Source organism: Teleopsis dalmanni, chromosome 2 (assembly GCF_002237135.1).
Source record: "Teleopsis dalmanni isolate 2A chromosome 2, ASM223713v2, whole genome shotgun sequence".
Lineage (NCBI taxonomy): Eukaryota > Metazoa > Arthropoda > Insecta > Diptera > Diopsidae > Teleopsis > Teleopsis dalmanni.
Window position 1 is genome coordinate 41892737 of NC_051847.1, and position 15456 is coordinate 41908192.

The following is a 15456-nucleotide window of genomic DNA, read 5'->3' on the forward strand; positions in this document are numbered from 1 at the left end:
AGGACAAGTGCATAAACTTGGTATATATGTGCCCATCATTTTGCTTACATTATTAATTGATCCATTCTTGTATCCTTTGACTAAAGACTACTTTCCCTCTTATCTTGTTTTCAAAATCTTTTACATTCTGTAACGAATTTCATTAATATTTATAAGCAAATGTTGCCAAAAATTTATGGAGTATAATTTTCTTAGATTATATTATATCAATATCACAATCACAATGACATACTAGATAATAGAAGAATGACGGAGAATGATAAAAGTCTGGAGCTTTATCATTATTCTTTTGACATGATTTTCTAATAAAAAACTAAATGTTATTACTGCTATAAATATAGGGTCCGAGGTGCTGTTTCTTATGTACAGTTGCTTAGACTATCTATTCTCCTTACTAAGTCAGATCAATTTTGCTTTATAGCAGATTATTCTTCTTTCCTGTAGGAATATAAATATTCTGACAAGTATTAGCGGTCTTCAAATATGGATTTAATCTATAATCTATCGATCCGTGTGAATAGTAATAATCTGTCAAGTATTGGGTTTCTTAATTTAAGTTCAGTATAGTATAGTGGTCTTGATCTTAGTGTTTGTCTTCTTAAAAGTTTTGTTAAGAGCTGTTAATAAATATATAAACTTATAATGTATTGAGTTACAGCTCAACTTCAGCTAATTATATATTTGTAGGTGTGCTTCGCAAAGGGTTTCATGATTTTTTCTTATATGTTCGGTATTCAATAAAGGATCCAGAGTTGACCTCTAGACCCCTTACTTACTAAAAATGATATGTTATTTTTAGTTTTTTATTTTATGCAGTACGAGTGACTGAGGTCTTATCAGCCAAAGTGATATATTATTTAGTAGAATGACTTTGTTCCCTGTGAGTTTATTCAAGAGTTAAAATATTGTGTATAATCCAAACTTGACACAGATTGTTGTGGTTCAATTTATTTTTGTAGTATTATTCATAATGGTGGTCTTTCCGACAGCTTTCCGATGAGCTGTTTAAAAATGTATGTACTTAATAACTTCTACTTCAGTTCTAGCAATTGCATTGCTTAACAAAGAGTATAAGCTTGTTCTGGATTAATTGAAATCCAAATATGTTGATTTACTTGTTGATTTAACTTAGCTTAGTTTGTAACTAGGTCACTGGGGCAAATTTATTACAGCAATATTATTTGCATATACAATCATTCATAGACTTACTAATAAGAACAGTTTGTGGGAGTTACTATTTAAATACTTCAGTGGCATCAACTGTATAGACAATTACTTTGCAGATATTTTCTTTCATATCTATTGAAATGGTCAGTAGTCATGGTGGAAAAATAATACCCTTTTGCCTTTTGACTGAATACTTTAGAGTATCTACAGAATAAGTGAGATAAAACGTTTGTTAGCATTTGTTTAATTTATTAAATGAGTTGAACTACATTATCAAAGACTTTTTTTTATAAATTTTATTCTGTAACGTCATAAAATATTGGTATAAAATCTTTTGTTTAAGTTTCGTTAAATTAATTTGAATAATTAAATAAATTTGAATACATTAAAATTTTAGAGAAAATATTTTTACATTTTAATAGACTTTAAAAATACTTAAATAAACACTTTTTTATTTAGTCTACTTACATACATACCTATATGTGCCATTTTTCATTAGAGCTTTTATATATAAACTTGACATTTTCATAAAATATTTACGGTATGAACGATAATGAACATCACTGTATGTGGGAGTAGTTCATTTAATTGTGTCGACATCCTTGACTCTACCAGCTGGTCTGAGTTTTTTTTTTAGTATTTTCTGTTTTATTTTCATATACAATAAAATCATTTTCATTTCAATGATTTTATGGTAAATGCAATTGAATGCATTTTTTGCATATGCATTAGTTTCATAAAAAATGCATAAATTTGATTAAATGAATGTAAGTAAATAAACTTGTTAAAATTGTTATGAAAGTATAATTTTTAAATAAAATTCAAGTTAAATAAATCAAATAATTGTGATTCGTTATATTGATTTAATAAAATTAAAATTAAAATTTATTATAAATGCTTGACATTATTTTAAATAAAAATGATGAAGGTCATTGCATATATCAGATAAAAATTATTTTTGATTTTTTCATGTAAGTATCCTTTTTTTTTCTTATATTTCTAGAGTTCGTGGAAAATAGCGAATAATACTTTATAAAAAAAAAATAATTTTCCGGTATTATTGATAAATATTTTCTTTAGTAACTTCCTCAAATATTTGTCAAATAATAAAAGTACATTTAATAATAATTTTACTGTTTCAATATTGCACTTTAAAGTTAACTTAATAAATTAGGATGACAATTGATGTTATTGTATACTTTTTATCAAATTTCTATTTATTATTAATTTTATTTTGTTTTTATATTCTTTAAGTACATTTTTTTTTCTTAACCGGAAGTACACGAAAATAAACATTTTGGCATTTGCCATTTGGCATTCTTTGTCAACACTTTTTGTAAGTATCTCAAAGATTTTATAGTATCTGTTGTTGTTGTTGTTGCAGCCTCTGCACTTGTTTTTGGTCCATGATATGAATATTGTTGTAGTTGTTGTTGTAGTTGGAATTGTAGCAGCATTGTTTGCGGTGCTCATCGTTTTGCGGCGAACCATTCCAAACATAACCAAAGCCACAGTTGCAAAAGTTTTTGTGGCTTTTCCTGTATTCCTTCTGCTCAACAGAATTTCAGTCCATAATTTCTTTTATTTTTACTGTGTGAAATTTCTTTCTGACTTTTATGTGGCAGCTTGCCAGTTGAAGATTTCTTAAAACTGAAATGAAAAATACGGTTTTCTTAGGCATGAAAAAGCTTAAATAAATCTCCAGAATTATTATACATAATTGATGATAAGAAAATAAATTTTATTTGTGTCATTTTAATATACTACTGATATTTTTCTTATATTTCTTTTTCATTAAATAGAAGGTGTGAATTCAATTGGGACTAAAAGTTATTTAAAAAAGAAATGAAATACTTATATCGTATACTCCCGATTACTACAGAATCAAACAGGCAGAAATACATATTGATTGGTTCGTAAATAGGTTATTTTTTTTTTGAAGTAATCACGTTTTTATTGGAAGTTAAAAACAAATTGTATATGGTAGTTTCATATGTGTATATTAGGGAGAAACTCAGTTGTACGGGTTTTTGTTTGTTTTGTATAGCTATATGAACTAGGGAATCTTCGAAAAATGCTGATAATACACGCTATCAATATGCACGGTTCGCAAACAAAACTTACACTTTGGCTTGATGTGCGCCTACGTATGAAACTCCATCCCAACCATAAATCCCTCCTGAACTACATTGAAGCATTACTTCAATGGGAGCTAATTCAGCGATTGCTGCCATCTAGTTCTGCTGATCTAGCGCTCTCTGCTGCTTACAGTCTTTCTATGACTTCTTTTAGACATCAGGTTCCAGTTTTTTGTTGAATTTAATATCAGGTAGGTAATGTTATCAGGTATCAGGTTACCTGTTTTCTGGTTGGTCTTGGTAAGAAACTATAATGGTTCGGGTGTCTCTGACAATCGAAGAACAGATGTTCCGCGGTTTCTTTTATATCTGGATACGCTGTGAACGCGTCGTTTTCATCGTGTTTGATAATTTATTCACGATGTGGGCTTATGTGTCTATTTTCCTTTCATGGATGTGTTCTGACTCTGCTGCCAATAAGTCACTGCTTCTTCTGGGTCCAGTTTGTGAGCCCAGTTCTTTTAGCTGCATATTTGTCCTGTTCGATATCTGCTGCAGTTTTCTTGAATATATAATTTTATCGCAAAGACTTGGTGCATTTCTTTACAGGATGCACTTAATATACGATATGTTTAAAGTTTTTCTTTTTTTTAATATATTCGTAATTAACTTTATTTACTACAATTAATTAAAAAAGCAGCAATGAATATTTTTCTTCTATTCGAATGCTAATTTTTAAAACTTAGATTTTAATTTTCTGGTGTGGGTGCCTCCTGGCAAAAGGCTTGTCAGTTCTGCGACACGTCTTGTCACTTCTATCTTGGTTCTGTTCAGTATGATTTTGGTTATATTATAGATATGTTGTACTATTAAGTTTTCATATATTTAAAGACCTTAATTGCATTTAAATCAAAAATATATATTAAACAGTTTTCATGAAAATAGTTGTCTTATTGTACTTTTTTACTCAATGTGATTAATAAATTGTTATTAAATAAAAAAATTTATTATGACACAAGACCCTGGAATTAAATGGATGGAATTGATTAATAGTTTTTTACTTCTACTATGCAGTGCCAGAAACATAAGTTTATTTTTTAATTTTATTTGTAATTCGTTTCTAAGCAAACTACAAACCAATTAAATGCTTCCGTTTTGTACCTTTGATGTGACCAGTAAACCTTTTCCAGTTTAATAACTACTCGCATAATAAAGTATGTATACGCCTCAGCAAGTTGTAACAGCGTTTTCATGGCTCATTAACAAGGACGTGGTAAATGTTTAATAAGCTGCTGTGGTGCCTTTCTTTCGCATTAAAAACGTGTCCGGAATTTACAATATTTTATATGCCAATCTGAATATAAATACTCCCCGGGCGGTAGTTGGGTCAAATATTATTTTACTATTTTGCTTTTATGGAACTGGGAATTGTTCCTGCAAAGCTATTATTTGTAACTATTTACGTTAAATGAAAATTATTTCACAAAAAATAAAAGTTTTAAAAGTAAAATAATTACATATACTTTTAAATAATATAATTAATTTTAAAATAAAATTCTATATACTTTAGTTAGTTATATATTAAAATAAATTAATTTTATGTTAATATATATATATATATATATATACTGTTTTTTTTAGTGAAGTTTATAATTAGTGTAAATTGTAATTAAAATATATAAGTGATTGAGAGTAAATCTAGATATTTGTTAATTAAAAAAGAATTTTATTATTTGGTTTATATGCATTTCATACAGTTTGGTTTGAAATAAAATTTTTAACCAAACAGCTAGCTTATATTATCAAATAATATTTGAATAAAATTTCAAGCAATTCATTGAAGAGTTTATATCCCTTTATAGTGAACATTGGAGAAGAAAAACCAAAATCACATCAACAAAAATTAAAAGTCTTTTAACTTACATTCGTGGTTAGGCATAGGCTTTGACATTAAATGATTTATGAGTATGTGTTGACACAAAGTTTAGTCCTTAAAGCTTAGATCTTCTTTAGCTGTCTGCACTTCATAGATGCGTGGATACAATACCCTTTATACGAGCTTATTTGTGTGTTTGATAAAATTTATTGTGTAGGCGTTTAGTTACGCCAGCATAATAAATCATTGCAATTTAGTTTCTAATAGGAAAATGCTCAGATTTACTATTTTTTCCCTTCTCGGATTAATGCTCACAAATTGCAAACGAACCAACCCAATAATCAGCATGAAAAGTAAAAGCATATATGTACGAGTATGTTAACTAAGTGCTAACAAGTTTCCAGTGAGTATGGGACGAAAATATCCTTAAATGCAGATTTAAATTGATTTCAAAATAACAACAAAGAAATTAGCAATCCAGCAAGTATTTAAAATGTTAAATACGTGTATAAAAAGTAAATTTTTTCCTTTCATCGGAAAAAACCCAGAAGAAATGGCAAACTTTATTTTTGCAATTTTACGCTTTTAGTTTAGTAAAGAGTGAAGAAAAAAAATCCAGATCCTATTAAAGTGTAATTAAAAGGAAACTATGCAAGTGAGGAGTTTTTTAACCCTCTGGCCATTTTTTGTCAAACAATTACTTTTTTACTTTCCCTTGTAATTTTAGTTTAATTCAAATAAATTAAATTTACTATCTCACATTCCACGTCTCCATTATAGCTGCATGCAGGGTTAATTACCATAAACATGACTTAACCACAATTGAAGTTGGAACTGCGGGTTCTATATTATAGTGGCCAAAGAGTGAAACGTTGGCACCGTGGCTGACGTGGTCTCCTTATGACTTCCACTCTGTTATTTCAACAAGAAAATTAACGCTGGAGCTCGATAACTACTCAACCAACCACAAATGGAGTGTAAATGAAGCAATTTTCATTATTTTTTTATTTTGCAGTAAACTTCTTTACATATGTATATACTTGTATATTTTCTTAGCTCTTAATTGTTACATGGAATATGTGAAATGCTGTCTACTAAAAGGATGAAAAAGTGAATAAGCTTTAAAAAATAAAAACTTAATTCATCTAAAGTTTTTTTAAAGTGTTAAAGTGGGAACTAAGATATTTATATTAATTTTTTTAAATGAAGTATAAAAGGATTGAAGTTTAATTGTAATTGAAGCTATAATTTAATATTGACTACAGTGTAATAGTTTACCGAAAATAACACTAACATTTATAACTTTATAAAAATAGTATTTATGATTTCGTTCTCCAATAACACAGCAAGTGTATTTGTCAATGATATTTGACAGCAAATTAACAAAACTCCTAGTTCGAACACACAGTACGGCTTTGGGTCAGTTGGCTAATGAACGCTGGCTCTGAGCTTCAAATTTGACAGGGGACGAGTTTAACGCTTGCTACTCGCAGTCACAAAAAATTATTAACAAATAATTAAATATAAGAAATAATACCAAGATCACTGATGTTGGATATTTGTTAATATTCGAAACAGCTGTATGGTTAGCAAATAATTCAATTAATTAAAATAATATAAACAAAATTTTTGTTGTTGTTGTTCACAATTTGAAGTATATTTATTAAACTTCGTAAAGTTGGTCTAACATAATTAAGCATGTCAACAGAATTCTCCAATCGATAGAAAAGTCACCTTAAACAAGCATTCTAGCAGAACTTTAAGACACGATAGGATCGTTTCTACTTCGGGGAGCTGAACTGTTTGTATAGTGCGGTCAGTTCTGCTGCGTATAATATATAAAATATGTATGATCTGAAGAAATGCCCTATCTTGGCAGTCTCAAAACATGCGCTTCTTCCTAAGCTAGCGGAACTTTTCAACTGGTCAGTTGGTTAGAACTCTGCATTATTTCTAGTAAGATGCACCTATAGATGCATGAAGACATTTCTTTCTTAGTTTCCAAAAGAAAAAAAAAAGAACAATTGATTGGTTTGTTTTTATTTTGTTGATGGATTATTTTTTAATAATAATTGGTTTTAATTGGTTTATTTATAATTGGTTGGTTTATAATCAATTAAATATTTGTTAAATTTATATTTAATTGGTTTATTGATTAAATGGTTTTTGTTGTTTCAATGCACTTAAGTGTTCTGTGACGACATAAACTACTGCTATAAGTAAAGTTAATGATATCAAAATTGCTTACAAATAGTTTGTTGAAATCTCTATTCTATCTCTTAGATTGACAAAAGAATTGTATTGATTATTTTTGTCGATTGTGACGCGTTTTGTATCGAAAACAAATTAGAAGGGTTCTAACAGTAATAAGAAAGCAACAACAAAAATTTGATTAATTTTATTGAAATTTCTGTTATTGCTTCTTCATTACTGTTCGAATCCTTCTAGTTGTTTTTTTATTCAAAGATGAACAGTAATCAATTTGTTTAAACATATATACAATCAAACCATATTTAAAATAAAACGAACTACAATCAAAGTCAATTTTCAGTTATCACATAAACTATATAATATATTATCATAATTATATAAGTATAATAGTCAATTTTACAACTTTTCTTAAATATGACATCTTCGTTATGATAACCTGAGACATTCTCCTATGTAACTTTCTGTACTACCTTAAAAAGTTTGTTTAAGGAATATTTTAGGAACACTTTCAATTACAGAGAGAAATTTATGCGCGCACATATCATTTTGCAAATTCTATTTTTTCCAGTCTGCAGATAGTTCCCATAGGTGGGTAATGCACGTGACTGCCCAATTTACTCTTTGATGTTATCGAATTCACAAAGTGTTCACTGTGCAACTCGCAGTTACTGTGAGTTGTACTCAAAGGATAAGTTTCTAATTTTATTTGGCAATTTCGCAGCTAAAATAAACATTTTAATGTGCAGACATCAGGTGCAGCATGGCAAATACGCAACGACAGAGGGAGAGTCAAGTCAATGGTAGCACATGAAAAAGGATTCACATTATTCATATTTAAAATTCTAAGTTAATTTTTTGCTTGGGAATTTGCCACAAGATTTTGATAAAATAAACTTTGGAAGTAAAAGCCATGAAGATACAGACTGATGTGGAACTATTTTCTATTCTTCGTCAAAAGCACATAACCGAAAGTGGTGTTGGCTTGATTTATGAGTAGTGATTTTTTATTGTTGTGGAGAGCTGTGTGACTTGATGTGCAAATGTTGCAAATTTATAAAAAGTATTACATAGGAAATGAAATATAGAGTATAGGTATATATATATATAAAATATGTATAATTTCAAGGACATGAAAGCAAGTAACTGAAAATACTTTTGATTTCGACTTTTATCACAAAAATAATACTACAACCTCTACGATGTTGTGATGTTGTGATATTGTGGTAGTACTTGTCCTTATTAAGTAGCACCGAAAAATGTTCTTTAAACAAAATATTATAGCGAAAGTCAACTGAGGTTGTATTTATGTTAAAAAATAAAGCCGTAAAAAATTTGCTTGATTGTACATAATTTATCACAATTAATCGTAAATTGTCTTGCAGGCATTACGGCCAGCAACATAGTTCAGTTCCTTGCGTATGTATCTACGGAGTTACGTGTACATCCTTTTACTGGCAATCTCTCAAGTAGACTTATGACGTGCTGTGCTGGTATTTTGTTTGTGGCAAGTGATAACATTACACAAGCTGAAATATTTGACAAATGCATAATATTTGCCATGGTATTAAATTCTTTGCGTTTATGATTAGAACCTGACAAAAATTTAGTTTATGTTATACTTTCACAGCATGAAATACTTGAAGTGACCAACTCTACTTTGTTTTAATATTTTAGGAATTTATGTGTTATGGTAGTTAAGGAAGTGTGTCTTTAGAAAGGCATTTATGAATAAGTGTGTGAATAGTCAGGGAATTGTTTAATTAGTTATCTTAAATAAGCTTTCAAGTGTTTTAAGATAATAAACAGAAAAAAAAAACAAAAAATTAAGGAAGAGTTGATTAAGTGACTGCCGAATTTTGAACATATCATTTATGTTATAATGCAGGAAATGTTTTAATTATTAATTTTATTCATATAAAGTTAATAATTTTTAGCAATAACATACGTTTTTATACATAACTAATAAAAAATAAGTACTTAAGTAATTAAGTTACGATTTCATATTTTAAGAAAATATTAAAAGGAATTATTTGTAAATTAATAAATATTTTTAAAATCGTTGCTTTAAATGAATTTTTATTTAGAAATAGCTTCAAAGTAATAATATTTTATTATTATTATTCTTATTGATATGGGATATGGGACTGTGATCATCGGGTCTATTGTGCACTCTTCTGGGTGAAGAGTAAGTATCTAAGCTCTGTTGCGTCAATAAAAATTATTATATAACAGAGCTTTACAGAGTTTTATTGCCTCTTCCCTAAGGGTACACATTGCCAGGAGTTTTTCCGTATATGCTAGGGCATTCTCACAGCATATGTGTGACTGACTCTTCATTCTCTTCGCAGAATCTATAGTTTGCATTCGTTTAAGGTGGTATTTTAGCTTATAGTGTTCTGTTAAAATTCTTGTGATTATTCTATGTTTTTCTTTTAATAGATTCAGACAATTCTGGTATCTCCTAGTGTTATAGGTACCAATAGTTGATTTGGATTGTGTTAATCCTGATGAATAATAATATTTAATATTATTATATTTAATTTTTATTATTTTTTTATGAAATATTAATCATCTTTCTGATAAATGAAAAGTAACCAAATATCAATTTCTTGTTACTGTGTAAACTATTTTGGAAAAAATTTGTATTTCTAGAAAAATACTAAAATTTTTATATAAATCTCATTTTACTGCAGCCATATTATCTAAGTGGACACAGTTGAAATAAAGAGTTACCATATATATTAAATTGAGAATTTTTAAATATTTAATTACAAAATATTAAATTTATTCAAACAAGTATTTGTTGACATATTATAAAATTTTTTTGTTAGGAGAAGTGAAAAAATATCGGCGGATATGTCGCTAAAATCAACTAACCAACCAAATAAAGTGAAATACTTTTAATATCTATACATCCAAATGCGATAAAACCCAAGTCAATTTTTATCTAGTTTTTTGGAAACAGTTGGTTTTTTAATTCCCAACTGCATACTTAACATATACTGCATACTTTTTAATATATATATATATATATATATATATATATATATATATAATAATAATAATAGAGTGTATAACAATAATATAAATGGGCGTCGGTAAGCGTGGCATGGACATCTGAGATTGGCAACTGGTACAATTATGTCACACTTGATCTTTTTGATACTTAATGCTTCCAACTGATGTTTCTTCAAATATATGAGATAACCTTTAGCTGATAATAATCTAATGCAATCAATAATTTTTGTTTATGCACTGGAGAAGTATGAACACAACCTTTTAAAAAATCTTTTGAAGTAGTTATTGTATGTAATACCCACTGCAGCTGCTTGTTTGTTTATTAGACAGTGTCCATTACGATAGCTATATATAGTAGATTGAAATTTCATTTCTTCGCATTGGGAGAACCCTTCTTGGTTCTTCTATATTTCATTTTGGATAAATAAGTACGTGTTTAAACATGTCATTCTTAGATTTCACAGTTCATCAGTTAATTTTAAAAAGTATTTCTAACTAGAAGTCTGTGGGTTTGCTAAAGGACCTCTAATCTGCTCCTTTCATAGAAGAATTTAAAAGCAACTATCTTTCTTAACTAGCCTATTTGTGACGCAATTTAATAACTGCATCTATCTATATAATAGGTATGCCATGTTATGTGACATTTCATTTGTGATTTTGAATGACTGCTTTTGAATTTGGCATTATTGTTTTCAGTGCTTTGGTTATTGCACTGGATGTCGGATTAAATATCTGCAGTTTGGGCTTTAATGATATTCCTTTGGTTAAGCGTTTCTTGAGTAATAAACTAAGGTTATATGAGGTTAATGTACTTATTCTCAGCTTATGTTAAAAAAAGTAATTTTCATTAATACTTACAAAAAAATCTGATGGAAGCACAAAAATAGTATTTCAGCCCTTCCAACTAAATTGTCTTGACTTTAGGACCTTTTGCTAATTATTATATATTTTTATTTTGATTTCAAAAATGGAAAAGTATTTTGATTTATGCGTACTGTTGCGTTTACAAGAATGTTAAATTGTTAATAATATTTCAATAAATTTCGTACTTCTGACGTGCAGATAAAATTTTCGCATGTAATTAAAATTTTAGTCTGAACTTTTAAAAAGTTTTGTCGGCGCGTTTGTGTAGCGCCCATCTATTTAAGTTGCTTATTGAAACGCATAAATCAGGAAGTGTTGCGGCATAGGCCAAAATATGGGACCATTGCTGTGTCGGCAAAATAATTTTCAACATTCAGAAATTCATCATGTTTCATACACGAAACGGAAGTGAGGCAACGTAAATTACCGAAAAAGCGACTCTTAAATTTTTGCATTAAATTTGCGTTCGGAAATGCATTAAAATTTCACTCAAAAAATAATAATAAATGTTTAAAGGATTTTTAATAGTTGATATTTTTAAATTTAAAAAATTCACTGTTCCATTTTAAATTATTTTTAATTTTCATGGCAAAAATTTGACTCCACAGTAAATAATGAATGAATGCATGAGAAAAAAATTTATTACCAATTCAGTGCGCAAATTTTAATTTTTCATATTTCAGATAAATGATTTTAATTAGCATTTGACTGTGCCACTTTTAATGGAATTAATGTGACATTTTTAATTAACAATTAGTGGCTAATTTAGTATGAAATTTATTTATTTCATGCAAAAGATTTACAAATCATAAATGAATTAAAATGGTAAATAATTAAATGTTAGCTTGTTATTGTGTATAAATTTTGAATTGAATATTTTACTGCATTTTGAACGCAAATATGATTTATTTCGAAATAATAAATTGAAAAATAATAAAATAAAATTTATGAATATTTAATTTATAATATAGGCATTACAAACTATTATTTTATTGGTGAGCCATACATCCGAAATTATTAAATTTTTGCTTTCAGGCGAAGGCGAACAAAGTATATAAAATGTAATGGAGTTTTTTTTTTGGGGGGAATAATGTAATAATGTAAAATTGATTTGTATTGTAAATTGGAAATATATACATTTTTTTGCCCAGCCAGTGAAAACATACAAATTTAATATGCTTACATTTTTAAGTCTATCCATATTAATATCAGGAAGTATTGAATTGTAAGAATTGTTTGATTTTTCTTTCATAATATTTTAAAAATAATGGACTTATTGTATTTTAATTATTACGAATTCATATATTTCTTTTACTTTTTTTGGTATAAATTTTATGAAAATGATAGTTTAATTATATTACAGATACTTGGGAAAAGTATTGTTTGGCTTTAATGGCTTCAACTTAAATATTTTTTAAAAATTTTTCATTTATAATTACATTAGGTTATACATTTGTATATAAACCCTATTATCATTATCATGTTCCTGAAGCTCTTTTAACAATCCACACAGCTAAGTCTTGATTTTATATATTTATAACATATTGAAACACATTTGATCATCATTTCAATATCAATTTCAGCTTATTCTTTATTTATAACATTATAATCATTATTATCGTAACCAACATTACTTTTATCATTATTATTATATTTAACACCTTTATTATAATCATAATCATTATTATCATCGTAATTATCCTCATTATTTTAGCTCGGGATTAGTTTTGGTTCTCATAATATAATTTTCTATCTTATGCTACAAATATATGACGCAAAACTTCTAAATATCATCATCATCGTTATCATTATCAGCATAATCATCATCATTATCAACGTCACTATCACAATCATCATCATGATCAGCATCATCATCATTATCATCATCATTATCATCATCATTATCATCATCATTATCATCATCATTATCATCATCATTATCATCGTCATCTTCTTCATCTTCACCTTGTCTTCATCGTCATCATCATCGTCACCATCATTATTTTCGTGTTCACCTTCATCTTCATCTTTATCTTCGTGTTCAACTTCCTCAATAGCACATCCGGAGATTTTTTTCAAAGAGATGTAGAGCAGTCGAGAACGTAAGTCGTGTGAGACTGCAATACGCTAAAATCTCCCCGATGTCCGATCACTGTTGGCTTTTCGGGATCATCTTGTAGTTAGTTAGTTAATTATATTTATTCAATTAAATTTAAAATTACAAATTTACAAATTTTTTTTATAACAGCTGTGTATAAGAAGGCTATGAGTCAAAAATCCTCCGCCTAATTTAATATTTAATTTTAGTTTAATCATTTCAATATTTCCATTATTTTAATATTTAAAAGGTGTACATGTTAATTTATATAATATTTAAAATTCTTTCAAAATATTTCGTCTATTATTTTTTTTCTATAAATAGTTGCTTCATTAATAAAAGCGCTAAGCAAGAACCAATTTTCTCCATTTAATAATGAAATTACATCTGTTTTTTCTAAAGATACTTTTCCAAAATACTTAAACCTAATCTCCTGTAATATAGGACAGATCCCCATAAAATGTTGGACGTCTTCAATTACCCCAAGATTGCAAAGGGTGCAGTCTACATTTACTTGGTTTTCGTAAGGAATATATGCCAAGCGTAATAGTTCGCCTCGTGTTTTAAATATTCTGGTAATATCTATTTCTCTGTACTTGGAATTAAAATAATTGTTATCCTTCAAATCGTAATTTAGTGTACTGTATGTTGATCTAGTTAGACTCGTTCTCGCAGCGTACTCGAATTGTACTCGTTCTTTGCTTGTTTGCTTACTTATTATAACTTCTTGCCATATTTTCCAGGATCTAGTCTCTTGTATTTGTAATGGTTCATCTAATTCTGTTGCCAGATCCATCCAGTTCTTGAAAAATAAGGTTTTATTGCTTAATAATTTTTGAGTTACTATTTTTGTCAGACGACTATCCTTTAAAACTAGTATTCGGTTTATATATTTGAAATGTTGTCTCAGTGTGTTTATATGTAACGACGGTAATCCAGTTTCCAAATGTAACATATAGTTCGGTGTGTTTATTGGTAAATGAAATGCGCGTTTGATGTAGTTCCTTTGTAATTTTTCCAGTTCTTCATATCTCTCCACACCCCACACTTCTGCCCCATATGTTACTATAGTTCTAACTGCCGTCTCGAAAACTTTATGTTTCACCGCTGGACAGACTTCTTTGTTCCCTAAGATTTTACGCCAAGTACTGTTTACTGCCAATTTACCTTCTTTTAATTTCTCTAAGATGTGTTTACCGAAACATGTATTATAAGTTATCCATATCCCTAGATACTTAAATTGGTTAACCACCTCTATGTATTCTTCCTCCAACCGCCATTTTTCTTCAGCTCTTAGTTTTCTTGCGTATTTCCTGAATATCATGATTTTCGACTTATTAATATTTATTTTTAAACTCCACATTTTACAATATTCATTCAATTTATTAATCATTAATTGTAACATCCTTGGAGTTTCCGATATTAATACGATATCATCTGCATACATTAAGATTTTTAAGCCCACTCCACCAAATTCTATACCACCTGGTAAAATTTTTGTCAAGTCGTCTAGAAACAGTGCAAACAGCAAAGGACTCAAAACGCACCCCTGTTTTACTCCCATATTTGTTCTAAACCATTCTGATAATTTATTGCCATCCCAGACCGCAGCATTACTTTCCCAATAGAGGCTTCGAATCATCTGAATTATCTTCGTTGACAAACCAATATTACTTAGTTTATAAAACAATGAGTTTCTATTTATGGTGTCAAACGCTGCTTGGAAATCCACGTAAAAAACATATAGCTTCTTTTCATTCTTTATATACGTTCTTGCTACATTTGTCAATATAAAAATATTATCTATAGTTGAGTATTTTTTTCTGAAACCCATTTGATATTCACTGATTAGGCCATGTTCATCTACCCACTTCTGTAATCTATTAGCTATTACTGTAGAGAATATTTTCGCAATTGTGTTTAGAAAAGATATCCCTCTATAATTACTTGCCTGTTTTTTATCTCCTTTCTTAAAAAGTGGAAAAATAATTGATGATTTAAATTCTTTTGGCGCTGACGTGTTTTCGAATATGTGAGCGAAGACTTGCGTTAGTTTTTGTGTCAGCGAGGGTGTATTATATTATATTATATTATGTTATATTATATTATATTATATTATATTATATTATATTATATTATATTAT